The sequence below is a fragment of the Dipodomys spectabilis genome, unplaced genomic scaffold (assembly GCF_019054845.1).
Source record: "Dipodomys spectabilis isolate Male_0828 unplaced genomic scaffold, ASM1905484v1 ptg000103l, whole genome shotgun sequence".
NCBI classification, from domain to species: domain Eukaryota; kingdom Metazoa; phylum Chordata; class Mammalia; order Rodentia; family Heteromyidae; genus Dipodomys; species Dipodomys spectabilis.
The window spans coordinates 446581-461179 of NW_024870780.1; positions in this window are offsets into that span (position 1 = coordinate 446581).

Genomic DNA, 14599 nt, shown 5'->3' on the forward strand with positions numbered 1-14599 from the left:
TGGCTAAGGGTTCTAGGACTATATTGAAGAGAAGTGGAGACAGTGGGCATCCTTGCTTTGTTCCTGATTTTAGGAGAATTGGTTGTAGCTTTTCCCCATTAAGTATAATAAATGGCTTTTATTGTTTTTAGAAATGTTCCTTCTATTCCTATTTTCTCCAGAGCTTTTAGCATGAATGAATGTTGAATTTTATCAAAGGCCTTTTCTGCATCTGTGGTGATAATCATGTGATTCTTGACCTTGGCTCTGTTGATACGTTGGATTACATTTATTGACTTACGTATGTTAAACCATCCCTGTGTCTCTGGGATGAACCCTACCTGGTCATAGTGTATTATTTTTTTTATGTGTTTCTGGATTCTGTTAGCTAGAATCTTGTTAAGGATCTTTGCATCTGTGTTCATCAAGGAAATTGGCCTGTAATTCTCCTTTTTGGTTGAGTCTTTGCCTAGTTTGGGGATGAGTGTGATATTGGCTTCGTACAATGAGTTTGGTAGCTTTAGGTCCAATTTTTTCTTGTTTTTCTAGCTGTTTTAATTGCAACATGAGATTATTTACTTGGTCTGTCTCCATTCTCTTGAAGTGGGCACTGAGGGCAATAAATTTGCCCCTCAGGACTGCTTTTGCTGTGTCCCACAAGTTTCTTTGTGAGGTGTTTTCATTTTCATTGAGTTGTAGGAAATGTTTTATTTCTTCTCTGATCTCTTCTGCTACCCAGGCATTGTTAAGGAGTGTGCTGTTCAATTTCCATGTATTAGAGAAATTTCTGCGGTATGCTTTGTTATTGAGAGCTAGCTTGATTCCACTGTGGTCAGATAGGATTCAGGGGATTATGTCGATCCCTTTGTATTTGCTTAAGTTCCTTGCATGAACTATGATATGGTCTATTTTGGAGAAAGTTCCATGAGCTGCTGACAAGAATGTGTACTGTGTTGTTTAGGGTGAAATACTCGGTAGATGTCAGTTAATTCCGCTTGAAGTATGGCCTCACTCAATTCGGTAGCTTCTTTGCCAATCCTCTGGTTGGTAGACCTGTCCTTTGTTGAGAGTGGCGTTTTAAAGTCTCCTAGTATTATCGTATTGGGATCTATTTTATTCTGTAAGTTTGAGATCATTTGTTTGACATATCTGGGTGCACCAATATTTGGGGCATATAAGTTGATGATGGTTATATCCTCCTCTTGGATTGTTCCCTTTATTAATATGTAGTGTCCGTCCTTGTCTTTCTGTACTGATTTTAATGAAAAGTTTATTTTTTCAGATATCAGGATAGCTACACCTGCTTTCTTACTGGGAGCATTTGATTGGTAGATCCTTTTCCACCCCTTCACTCTGAGTTTGTTTGTATGTTTGGCTGAGAGGTGGGTCTCCTGAAGGCAACAGATGGATGAGTTTTGGTTTCTGATCCAGTCCTCAGTTCGTTTTCTTTTAATTGGCGAATTCAGCCAATATATATTAAGAGAAAGTATAGAGAGATGCATTGTTGTCCCTGCCATTCCGTTTTCCTAAGTTTTTCTTCTTTCCTTTCCTCCTGTGCTTGCTCAGTTAGACTTTGAGTAACGCCTGTTTGGGGCAGGTCCAAGTTCCTGGTTGCTTATTTCAGGTTGTGTCCCCCCTCTTAGAATTCTTTGTGATGCTGGCTTAATGTTTATGTATTCATTTAGTTTTTTTTTGCTATTAAAAGTTTTCAGTTCTCCATCGAATGTGAATGCTAGCTTTGCCTGGTATATTAGTCTGGGTTGGCAGTTATTGGCTCTCAGGGCTCGTATGGTGCTTTCCCAGGCTTTTCTTGAATTCATTGTTTGTGTGGAGAGATCTGCAGTGATTCTATTTTTTTCCCATTGTAGTATAGCTCCTTCTTCCTTTTTGCTGCATGCAGGATTGTTTCCTTGTTATTCAAATCTATCATTTTTACTATAATGTGTCTAGAAGTGTTTCTCCTGGGATCTTGCTTGTTGGGTGTTCTATAAGCTTTTGTAATGTAGTTAAGATGGTCGTTTTTGAGGTGGGGAAAATTTTCATTGATTATCTTGTTGAATAGGTGTTGCATTCCCTTGCTCTGGAATTCCTCACCTTTGTCGACTCCGATTATACAAAGGTTAAGTTTCTTGGCATTATCTGCTTGCTCTTGAATTTCCCTTTGGTTTAATTTGAGTGATTTTTCCATATCTGTCACTTTTTGGTCCAGTTGGTGTATTCTGTCTTCTGTATCTGACACTCTACCTTCCATTTCATTCAGTCTGTTGACCGTGGCTTCTATTGTGGTTTGCATGGAGGAAATGGATCCCTTTATGGATTCAATGTTGGTTCTCAGAGTACTGATCTCACCTCTCAATGAGGTATGCATTACCTCTACTTTGGCGTTTATCTCAGTTCTTACTGAGGTTTGTGCAGCTTCTATTTTTGCATCCAACTCTTGTTTGATATCCTGTATCTCTTTTGATAGTTCATCCTTGTGCTCTTCCAATTTCTGATCAATTTCTCGCTTTATTTCTTGAGTCATTGCCTCCAGCAACCCTTGGATGTAGCTTTTGTCTTCCATTCCTGCTTTGCTCCCACTGGGGCTCTCCCCTACGTGGCTGCTGGCTTTTGAGGTGAGCTTGCTGTCCTGGGTGGTGGTAAACCTTGTGATTTTTCTCTGTGATTTTCGCATGGGGGTTCAGGAGACTGCTCTTCAATTTTGTTTTGGTGTGTCTGTCTGTGCTTGGTTGCTGATTCTGTATTGGTAGAGAGTCTGTGCCTGATCTGGGTTCTGTTGGGAGCCTATTTCCAGCTGATATTCTTACTTAGGATTCTCAGCTCTCTGCTGTAGATTGCTGGCAATTCCCGCCTTAGGAAGGGTTGAGCAGCCTAGGCTGCTTGTGTTTGCTCCTATGGGTGCTCTTGGGAAAATCAGATGCTCTGGATGCACTCTCCCAAATACTGGAGTCTGCTATGGGCTCCTGATGTGTTTTTGTTTGTTTGTTTTGGGCTGGTTGTGGGCTTGAACTCTAGGTTTGGGTGCTGTCCCTCAGCTCTTCAGCTCAAGGCTGACACCCTACCATTTGAGCCACAGCATCACTTCTGAACCTTTTTGCTTTTGTGATGCTGAGGAATCAGATCCAGGGCCTCATACATCCAAGACTATCACTCTATTGCTGAGCCGCCTTATCAGCCTGAGCTCCTGCTTACTATCAGGTGCTGGCAGCCTGTGTTGCCCAATTCCCAGCCTAGGGTATATGGGTGGAGTTTTGGTGGGGTTTGGGCTTCTCTTGTCCTGAGCCTCCAGGTCTTTTGTTGTCACAGGTATGCTTCCTGGCGAGTGTTGTTTCCTGATTTTCTCCCCTCTTTTGAGGCGTATGCTCAGCTTTTTACTTCAGTTGGGAGGAGTTGGTTGTGTTGTTCAGGCGCCGGATCCCCGGGCCTGGTTCCGGCCCCAGCCTGGAGCGCGCTTGTTAGGCCTGTGCTGATGTGTATACCACCTAGGTTATGTAGCCTGGAGGACACAATTCAAATTTCTTCTACTGTTGGTAGTCTTGACCCAGGGGCACTGTTCCTGGCTTGGGCATTTAAGCTCCCTTCCAGGGGCACTCTTGCTCTGACCTGGCCAGCAGAGTGTGCTCCACGGGCTGGTGGAGCTCTCGAACAGTTCCCAGTTTTAGTGGGTCCTGTGGTCCGGGTGTTGGGGTAGGGAGTCTAGGTCAGGGTCTGGGGATTCCCTCCAGCTCTGGTCTCCCTTGAGGGATACACTGTCCCCTGTGGGGTACTCACCCTGGAGATGGTTGTTTCTGTGTGGTGTAGGTCATCAGTTGTTGTTGCAATCCGAGTTCAGTTGGGGTGGTTGGGGGCTGGGTTGGGCGGTGGTGGCTCTGTGTGATTCTTTTCTGTCTCTGCCTCTATCGAAGCTGTCGGGTCAACAGTGTCCATGTTCAGGCGGCTTCTTCGCGGGTTGTAGAGATCCAGTGGGTCTGACACCAGTGCCTCAGGCTTCTGAGCGGGTGATCTGCAGGCAGCCCCCTGTGTCTCTGGGACGCGGGCGGCCCCGGCCAGGTCGTTGCGATCGCAATCGGGCGGGTGGTCTCCCGACAGGTCCCTTTGTCGCGCTGCTGGTGCCTGGCGGCTTTGGTGGGATGGAGCCTCTCTGCCCTGGTGGAGAGTGAGGGGTGGGTGTGGGATCCTCGTGGAGACTCCCGGCTGGTAGGTTTCTCTGTTCCTGGCGATCTGCTGTTCTGCAAACCAGTACCTGGTGATCTGCAAACGGCCCCCTGTGTCTCTGGGGCTCCGGCAGCCCCCACCGGGCCGGCTGGCCGGTGGCTTGGCGCACTGCCGCGCAGCCAGTAAAGGTTGGGGGAGGGATCTTCGCTCTTCTCTGTTCTGGAATTCTTCTTTTCCTCTCTTTCTTTTTTTGTTATTTTCCACCTCTGGTTTTTCTCTGAGTGTTTGTCTTTTTGTTGTTGTCGGTCTCTTGGGGAGATTAAGCGTTGGAACTCAAACTCTCTTTTTGGTTGGAGAGAGCTGTGGCGTTTCCCTACTGCCCCGTCGCCATCTTGGTCCCCCCTCCCCTTAGTAAGCTTTTCAAGTGTGGTTTTCTTATTTCATCTAACAAGATAAAAGAATGCTTTTCATCACATTCTTGCCTGCAAAGCAGTAGAATTATTTCCTTTGTACAGTTTATGGCCAGCTGCTACTGTAGTGAAACCCACAAAAAACTGCACAGCTGTGTTAGCTGATCTAGATTTTGAAATTTTCTTCCAGTAGTCCTTGTGATTTGAGCCCAGATTCATGGGATAGTCACATAATCCACAATTACAAAGCACCACAGTATACAAAGACCACGTGCAAAATGAGGTTCAATTATTTTCTTTGTTGTTTCCTTTTTGTCTTACTGTCTTTTAAGGAGCTAGGGGCTGTTTATTTCTCATTATTGTTGATGTGACTTAAATAAATTTACCACATTATTCAAATATAATAAATAGATATAAAAAGACATATTTAGTCACAAAATAAATCTAAACATTTGATTGACTTTTTTTTATTCTAGTCCTGTTCTCATTTATCTTCAAATAACGTTGAGATGAGTCAAGCATATGTGTAAATTGACATATATCAAGCACACAGAACTCTGGAATCTTTGAGCTTTGATTTCTATATCAACTTCACCTAGAAAAGAAAATTATCACTTGCTTCATGTCTTAAGTAATCTACTTAAAACAAGTTTTATTAGTCTTTTTCTCTTAAAATACATTTTTTGCCAGTCCTGAGTTTTTAAAATTATTTATTATTTCTTTTTTTAATTGTGAAAATACCGTACAGAGGGGTTACAATTACATGGATAAGGTAATGGGTACATTTCTTATCAAGCATTGTTGCCTTCTCCTTTGTTTCCCCTTTCCATCCCTTTCCATCTCCCCATTGGTATAAGTTCTGGAGGGGAAGGGAAAAAAACCCACATTGTTTAAATAGCATATAGGTGGATCCATTGCAACAATGAGATGTACAAGATGTTATGTCGAAAAAACCAACTTTACAAGTTTTATTACTTTTATCAATAGATCTCATAATCTCTGGAATTGAGGCATTGCATAAGTATTTTATTTCTTATTTCCACTGAATTAATATTGTATAATATTTGATTTCTTATTTCCACTGACTTAATATTACATTTATTTTCCTTTTTTGCACATGAAATAATGACATTCATGAGGATAAAACATCACTGTTCTTCATTTTGGTTGCCAAAATGGAACTGTTAGACATTTTGAAATTTTAACATTAAATCTGAACATTCAAATTTCATTAGGACTTGAACTTCACGACATCTTTAATGTAAAAACAAAAAGAATTATTAAATAGAAAGCAACATTATAAGTTATCACACCTTAATTCCTGAATTGATTTTATGATAAAAACAATTATATTTATATAACATGATATACATACTCAAACTATGAGATATGGAAACAAAAGACTCCTTTTTTGTTTTTGTGTTTGTTGTTCGTTATAGCGTGTGATGATTCTGTCTTCTTTACCTATGCATGGTATATTCATTGTACGTCTTCAGGAAGGTGGGAGGTGGGCACAGAGCTTTAGGGAAAAGGGTGAAAATTGCAGTAGTGGAGTTCATTGAACATTGGTGATTTAACACATGGATGGGGACAGGAGGGAGGGATGAGGAACAAGTGAGGGAACTGAAGATATTCCATAAAAGGAAATGTACTCATTACATGACTTATTAATTGCAATCCCTCTATTAATCACCTTAATAATAACAGAGAAATTTTTTAAAACTCAAACAGAATGTTGTTTCTTAGAATTCTAGATTTTTTTTGTTCACTGGTTTGTGCTGCTTGAGTCTATTTCTAAAAATATCTACATTGACATTCATTGAGTGATTTTGTGAGCTACTAGTATATAAAAGTCAATTATGATTTCTTGTATTTTTTTTGAGACTCTGATTTATTTACTTCTTTAATCTAATTTGTATTATTTTTGTCTACTGGGTTTTGGTTAGGCCTGCTCCTGTTTTTCAAGGACCTAGTGTTGCATCATTAGTACTGATTCAAGATTGTTCTAATTTGTTTCCTTTGTGTGTGTCTGAAAATACTGTACAGAGGGGTTACAATTACCTGGGCAAGATAATGAGTACATTCCTTTTCAAGCATTGTAGCTTCTTCCTTAGTTTCCCCCTCCCATCCCTTCCCATTCTCCCCCCGGCCCTCCATCCAATCCTCCTTTGCCCCCACCAAACTTGTAAAGTTCGTTTTGACATAACGACTTGTATATCTCATTGCTGCAATGGGTCCACCTGAATCCCTGGTTAAACGATTTGTTTTTTCCCTTCCCCTTCAAAAATTATGCGAACATCAAATACAGTGAAGGCAGGGGTTATATCATGGGGGAGGAACGTACAAGGCAACGTAGAAATCATCTTATAAATGTGTTAGAAGCAAATCGCATGAAAAAAAACATTTAAATATATACCTTAGGCTTCATTTCCTTAACATCAACTTATCTGATCTTTTCTGCTTGACTCAGACATATACTAGCTATTGCAAATAAGGGAAACCATGGGACCTATGTTTCTTTGGGGCTGGCTTACTTCACTTAATATAATTTTTTTCCAAATCTTTCCATTTCCTAACAAATGGGGCAATCTCATTCTTTCTGATGGAGGAACAGAATTCCACTGTATATATACACCACATTTTCTTGATCCATTCATCTACTGAGGGGCATCTGGGTTGGCTCCATATCTTAACTATGGTAAATAATGCTGAAATAAACATAGTCGTGCTGGTAGCTTTAGTGTGGTCATGTTTGTGAACATTTGGGTAAATGCCCAAAAGTGGGATTGCTGGGTCATAGGGGAGCTCTATGTGGAGTTTTTTGAGGAACCTCCATACTACTTTCCAAAGTAGTTGAAAAACATTACACAACCACCAACAATGCAGTAGGGTTCCCTTCTGTCCCCATCTCCTCCAGCATCTGTTGTTATTAGAGTTCTTGATTATAGCCATTCTAACTGGGGTGAGGTGGTATCTCAATGTTGTTTTGACTTGCATTTCTTTTATGGCTAGGGTGGTTGAGCATTTCTTCATGTGTCTATTGGTCATCCTTCTTTCCTCTTCAAAGAAGTTTCTCTTTAAGTCTTTAGACCACTTATTTATTGGGCAGTTGTTTCTTTGAAGATTTGTTGTTGGGGGATTTAATTTTTTGAGTTCTAGGTATATTTTAGAAATGAGACCCTTGTCCGTTGTATGGCTAGTGAAGATCTTCTCCCAATCTGTGGGCTTTCTATTCATCTTGCTAGCTATATCCTTTGCCATGCAGAAGCTCTCTAATTTCATGCAATCCCATTTGTCCAACCTTTCTTTGATTTGTTGTGTTTTTGGGTCTCTATTAAGAAAATTTCAGCCTGTGCCAAGGAGACCTAGGGTTTCTCCTATTCCATCCTGTAATGTTTTCAGAGTGTCTGCTTTGACTCCAAGGTCTTTGATCCATTTGGAGTTGATTTTGGTGCAGGGTGATATATAAGGATCTTGCTTTAGTTTTCTACAAGTAGTTAACCAATTTTGCCAGCACCATTTACTGAAGAGGCTGTCTTTCTTCCATTCTGTGTTTTTTGGCTCCCTTATCGAAGATTAGATGGCTATAGGTCTGTAGGTTCATTTCTGGGTTTTCAATTCTATTCCATTGGTCCTGAGGTCTGTTCTTGTGCTAGTACCAAGCTGTTTTGATTACTATGGCTTTAATGTAGAGTTTGAAATTTGGTATTGATATTCCTCCAGCAGTGTTCTTTCCGTTGAGGAGCGTTTTTGCTATTTGGGGTCTTTTATTGTTCCATATGAATTTTTGGATTGCCTCTTCTATTTCCTTGAAGAATGAGGTTGGAATATTCATAGGTATCACCTTGAATTTGTAGATAGCCTTGAGAAGTATTGCCATTTTCACGATGTTGATCTTTCCAATCCAGGAGCATGGGAGTTTTTTTTTTTTTTTTTGCCACTTTCTAAGTTCTGTTTTGATTTCCTTTTTCAAGTTTTTAAATTTTCCATCATAGAGGTCCTTCACTTCTTTGGTTAAGTTAATTACTAGGTATTTTATTTTATGTGGGAATATTACGAATGGAGTTGCTTTCCTAATTTCAGCCACACTTTTCTCATTGTTGGCATACACAAAAGCCATTGATATTTGAGGGATAAATTTATACCCTGCTACTTTGCCAAAATTTTGAATCAGCTCGAGTAATTTTGAAGTGGATTCTGTGGGATTCTTTAAATACAAGATTATGTCATCTTCAAAGAGGGAGAGTTTTACTTCTTCTTTCCCTATTTGGATCCATTTTATGTTTGCATCTTGTCTTATTGCTGTAACTAAGCATTCTAATACTAGATTGAAGAGAAGTGGAGAGAATGAACATCCTTGTCTCATTCCTGAGTTAAGAGGAAATAGTTTTAGTTTTTCACCATTAAGTACAATGCTGGCTGTAGGTTTGTCACATACAGCCTTTATTGTATTGAGGAATGTTCCATGGATTCCTAATTTTTTGCAGAACCTTCATCATAAGGGAGTGTTGAATCTTGTCAAATGCCTTTTCTACATCTATTGAGATAACCGTGTGGTTCTTATCCTTGCTCCTGTTAATGTGCTGAATTATATTAATTGATTTGCTTATATTGACCCAGCTTTGCATCCCTGAAATGAATCCTGTTTGATTGTGGTGTATGATTTTTTGGATGAATTGTTGAAGTCGATTGGCCAAAATTTTGTTGAGAAGTTTTTCATCTATGTTCATCAAAGAAATGAGTCTATAGTTCTCTTTCTTTGATGATTCCCTGCCAGGTTTTGCGATGAGGCTTATGATGTCTTCATAGAATGAGTTTGGTAGTGAACTTTCTCTTTCAGTTTCATTGAAGAGTTGAAGGAGTATTGGTGTGAGTTCTGCTTTGAAGGCTTTGTTGAATTCCGCTGTAAAGCCATCTGGTCCTGGGATTTTCTTAGCTGCTAGGTCTCTTATTGCTGTTTCTATTTCAATGCTTGATATTGGCTGTTAAGATAGTTTAACTCATCTTGGTTTAGTTTTGGTTTAGTTTTGACATGTCAGTATTTGCTAGGAAAAAGTCTATTTCTGCCAAGTTCTCAAACTTATTAGCATAAAGTTTTGAGATGTATTCCATTATAATGTTCTGAATCTTGGTTGTTTCTGTGGTGATGTTTCTATTCTCATCTCTGAGTTTATTTATTTGGGTCTCTTCTCTTCTTTTTCTGATAAGATTTGCCAAGGGTCTGTCAATTTTGTTAATTCTTTCAAAGAACCAACTCTTTGGTTGATTCTTCGTATGTTTTTGTTTTGCATTCTAATTCATTTAATTTTGATTTAGTTTTAATTATTTCTTTCCATCTACTGGATTGGGATTTATCTTACTGCTCTTTTTCAAGGAGGCTCAGATGTCTCATTAAATTGTTGGTTTCAGATCTCTCCAATTTGTTGATGTAGGAACTCAGAGATTTAAACTTGCCTCTAAGTTCTGCCTTTGCTGTGTCCCAGATGAGCTGGTAATTTTTGTGTTCATTTTTCTTGAATATCATGAACATTTGAATTTCCTTTCTAATATCTTCCATGACCCACTCGTGATTCAGCTGTGTGTTTTTAAGCCTCGATGTGTTACAGGATTTTCTTTGGTGGCTTTTGGTGCCGTGTTCTAATTTTGTTCCCTTGTGGTCTGAGAGAATTCACGGTATAACTTCAATGTTTCTGAATTTGGACAAGTTTGCTTTGTGGCCTAATAGTTGTCTATTTTGGAAAATGTTCCATGTGCTGCTGAGAAAAACGTGTATTCTGATGCTGTGGGGTGAAATATTCGGTAGATGTCTGTTAAATCTAGTTGATCTATGCAGTTGTTTAGGTCTGCGATTTCTCTGTTGAGTTTTTGCAGAGTTGATCTATCTAGTGGGGAAAGTGGTGTGTTAAAATCCCAAACAATTAATATCTTTGGATCTGTGTGGGATTTGAGTTATAGTAGTGTTTCTTGGTTAAATTTGGGTGCTCTGTTTTTTTGGCAAATAGATATTTAGGATTGTAATATGCTTCTGAAGGAGAGATCCCTTAATTAGTATGTAGCGACCTTCATTATCTCCTCACTAATTTTAATTTGAAGTCTATTTTATCTGATATTAGGATTGCAACTCCCGCCTGTTTATGGGGGCCATTTGCTTGGTAGATTTTGTTCCAGCCTTTCACATTGAAAATGTGCTTGTTTTTATGGGCAAGAAATGATTCCTGAAGGCAGCAGATAGAAGGATCTTGCTTTTTAATCCAACTAGACAGTCTATGTCGCTTAATTGGAGACTAAGTCGTTAATGTTGGGAGATAGGACTGAGATGTATTTGGGAGTTCCTGCTATTTTATCCACGTTCTTGATACCTGCAGCAACTGGGTCATTCTTATGGTTCTTGGATTTTCAGTTTGGGTGAGGTTTCTTGGCCTTTATTGTGGTCTTGTTGGTTTTCTATGTGTAGGACATCTTTAAGAATCTTTTGTAGGGCTAGTTTGGTGGAGATATATTGTTTCAGTTTTTCTTTGCTATGGAAGGTTTTTATTTGACCTGAGGTTATGAAGGAGAGTTTAGCTGGATACAGAATTCTTGGTTGATAGTTGTTTGTCTTTAGGGCATGGCATACATCATTCCAGGCTCTTCTTGCTTTGATGGTCTCTGCTGAGAAATCTGAGGTGATTTTAATTGATTTCCCTTTATAGGTGATTGATACTTTGTCCTTGACAGCTTTAAGGATCTTTTCCTTGGTCTGAATTGATTCTGTGTGGATTATAATGGGGCAGTGGTATGTCCTATTCTGGTCTGGTCTATTTGGAGTTCTATAAGATTCTTGTATCTGAATAGGCCTATCTTTTTGCATGTTTGGGAAGTTCTCTGCTAGGATCCTGTTAAACAAATTTCCTAGACCATTAACTTCTGTCTCTAGGTGCTCCTCTACAACCATTATCCTCAGATTAAGCCTTCTGATGGTGTCTTCCAAGTGTTGAATAGATCTATCATATTTCTTGGATTTGTCTTGGATGGTTGTATGTTCTTTCTCTATAATAGCTAGGCTGTCTTCAATCCCTGAAATTCTATCTTCTGCATGGTCTAACCTACTATCAAGACTTTCTACATTGTTTTTTTAATTATTTTCCTTCTACTTGGTCGGCTTTCATGGCTTCAAATTCTTTGTTTGAGCTTTGTTTTAAATCTTGTATGAACTTCTTTTCTTCCTTAATTTGGTGTTCAGTGTTTATTCTCAAATCACTTAGTTGATTGGTTATGATTTCCTTGGACTCCCATTCCTTTTTTTGGGTTCCATTCAGCATTCCCTTTGTGGTCTCCCTGACTTCCTTCAACTCTGTGTTTATGGATTCCATGAATCCCTTTAGTGATCTTTCTGTATTCTCATCCTGCTCTCTCAATTCCTGTATTACTCTCTGATTAGCTTCCTCACGTTCACGCAGTTCCTGTAGTTTTCTTTGGGTGTTCTCAACCTGCTCACGCCATTCCTGGCTTTCTCTTTGAGTGTTTTCAAGTTGCTCACGCAATTCCTGTATCAATCTCTGAGTAGCTTCCTCACACTCATGATATTCCTGCATTTAAAGTTTGTTTTGCCTTCTCTCTCTCCCTATCATGCTCATACAGAGTCCTTTGCAGGTTTCAATCTTTTCATTTACCATGTTTACCAGTAGTGTTTGTAGAGCTTTTTGGGAACTTTCCTCATGATTATTCATTATCGGTTCTGTCCCCTGATCATGAGTGGGAGTTGAGATACCCGGACTTGCCATTTTTCTTGTGTTTTTCCGGATTCATCTGCCCATTTGGGATGAAAGTAACACCAGTTTTGTGTTAGCACACTATTTTAAGGCAAACATCAACCAAAGTCTGTAGTTGCACAGTCAAAAGTCTGCAGATACAATCTAGTTCAATAGATATATCTATTCAACATCAAACAACTATGTATTAATGGGCTACGAACTGCAAAGAAGAATTTGGCAAACAGAAATTATTAGGTTTAGGGAGATATGTAGGTGAAAATAGGCATAGAGGGATGCGGAAAGGCAGAGGGAGAGTTAACTAAATCCTAATCTCAAAGCGAAATAGGTTGGATAAAACGATAGTAGAGAGAGAGAAAAAGAGAAGAAAGAGAAAGAAAAAAGAAGAAAAAATGGAAAAACAAAAATTAAAAAGTGCAACACTTAAAAATTATGCAAAAATGAAAACGTAATATGCAGAGAAGAACGTTGATAAAATAAGAGAAGGGGAGGGATAGAAAAGAGACGTGAAAAACTTAAAAATAAAAATGCTTAAAATATTATATAGGCATAAAGAGGTAGTACTGCTATTAAGGAATTTAAGTCTAAGAGGTTTTAAATTGAGTAATAAATTTCTGGATTAAGTGTGTACACAATGGGGCTAAGGTCTAATAATCGACTACAGGTATACCTGAGGATGAGCAGAACAGCAATTAAGTCATGCAAAGAAGAATGAGAGAAAATAAAAAGTGAAAAGAATGAGAAAGAAAGAAAAAAAAGATCAAATGGTCAGTAGAACTAAAGAAAAAAATTTAAAAAAGAGAAAAAAGGAAAAGGGAAAAAAAGTATATACACATATACCCCTAAAATAAAAATTATAAGAGGAAGACAAAAAAGTTAATAGAAAACAAAATTTTTTTTAAATTAAAAATTAAAAAAAAAGTTTTAGAAAAATTTTTTAATAAAAGGTACAAAAAAATAATTCTTTGATTTTTTTTGGTGGGGGGGGAGATGGGAAGATCCTGTATCTCCCTTGTGTCCATAACCAGTCTCTTGTTGGAGTCTCTGGTCTGCTTGTGGTGTTTGATTTTCCTGTGGCTTGGTTGGTTTCATAAGTCAGTTTGTTTGAGCAGGCAGAAAAATGCTCTGCTTTACCCAGGATTTTGTGATCCTCCTCCCAAGATAGGTCAATGGTAGGGAGATCTGCTTTGAGCATCACAAAAGAGGAAGATGGCTGTTTCCTCTAGTTTGGAGATGCTGTGATGAGGCTAGGTTCTGGGTAGAGTTGAGGCCTTTCAGGAAACAGCTGCTTTTCCCTGAGGAGCTAGCTTCTGAGAAACTCACAGAGCCCAACCTGAATTTCAATTGATTGTCAAGGCTGCTGTAGGGAGGGACAGCCTCTGGCTCTGATTACCCAGTGAAGAAAGCCACTTCTGGGGCTGGTGGCTCGAGCTGGGTGACTTTTCCCTGGGTGGAGCTGAGCCTGGCAGGTAAGGTTAGGTTCCTGTGACCTGCTAAATGACTTTGTTTTCTTTCAAGGCCTGCTTTGGAGCTACCTGCTCAGCTGGGCCTTTGTCAGTATCAAAGATGGAGATCTCTGGTATTGGGGGGGGAGGGGTAGCCTTCCCTCCTCTGCTCCCTGAGAAGGAGTGAGGATGTCAGGCTTCTACTCACACCGGAGTCTTAGTTCCTGGATCATCTCTGGTCTGCGAAGTGCAGGATGAAGATGTCTGCTCCTTGCTGTTTCTTGCTGGTGGTAAGTAGAATCCACTCACCTGCCACTTCTGACGCCTTTGTCCTGGACTCTCTGTGTTGCAGGTATGGCGGCTATGGCCACTGTCACCACAGCTGCGGCAGCTGGCAAATGCTCAGATCTGTCTTCTTGCCTGGATTTTCCCTCTCTGGCCTAACTCTCTGCACTGTGATGGCACACTTGGTGTGATTCTCTGGCTTTAGGACTGTTCACTGGAACACTAAAACTGCTTTCTACGCAAGAGCTTGTTTAGCCTCCAGCTTCTCCTCCGCCATCTTCCTGGAACTCCATCAAAATAGTCATTTTTGAAAATCACAAAATGACATCTCTTGAAGCTTCTTTATATATTAAATAAAGTGTATTTGCATTCTAAATATGTCATTCATCTCTCCAACAATTGTATAACCAAACCAACTCCAAGGCAAATAGTTCCTCTGATTAATTCAAGTAAATATTTAGGAACAGAAGTTACCACAATTGTATGGAAATATTTACCCACCACCCTAGAAATTAAATCTGAAATCATAAAGGATTGGGATTAATAATTAGCTTTCACTATGTTGCCATGAAGA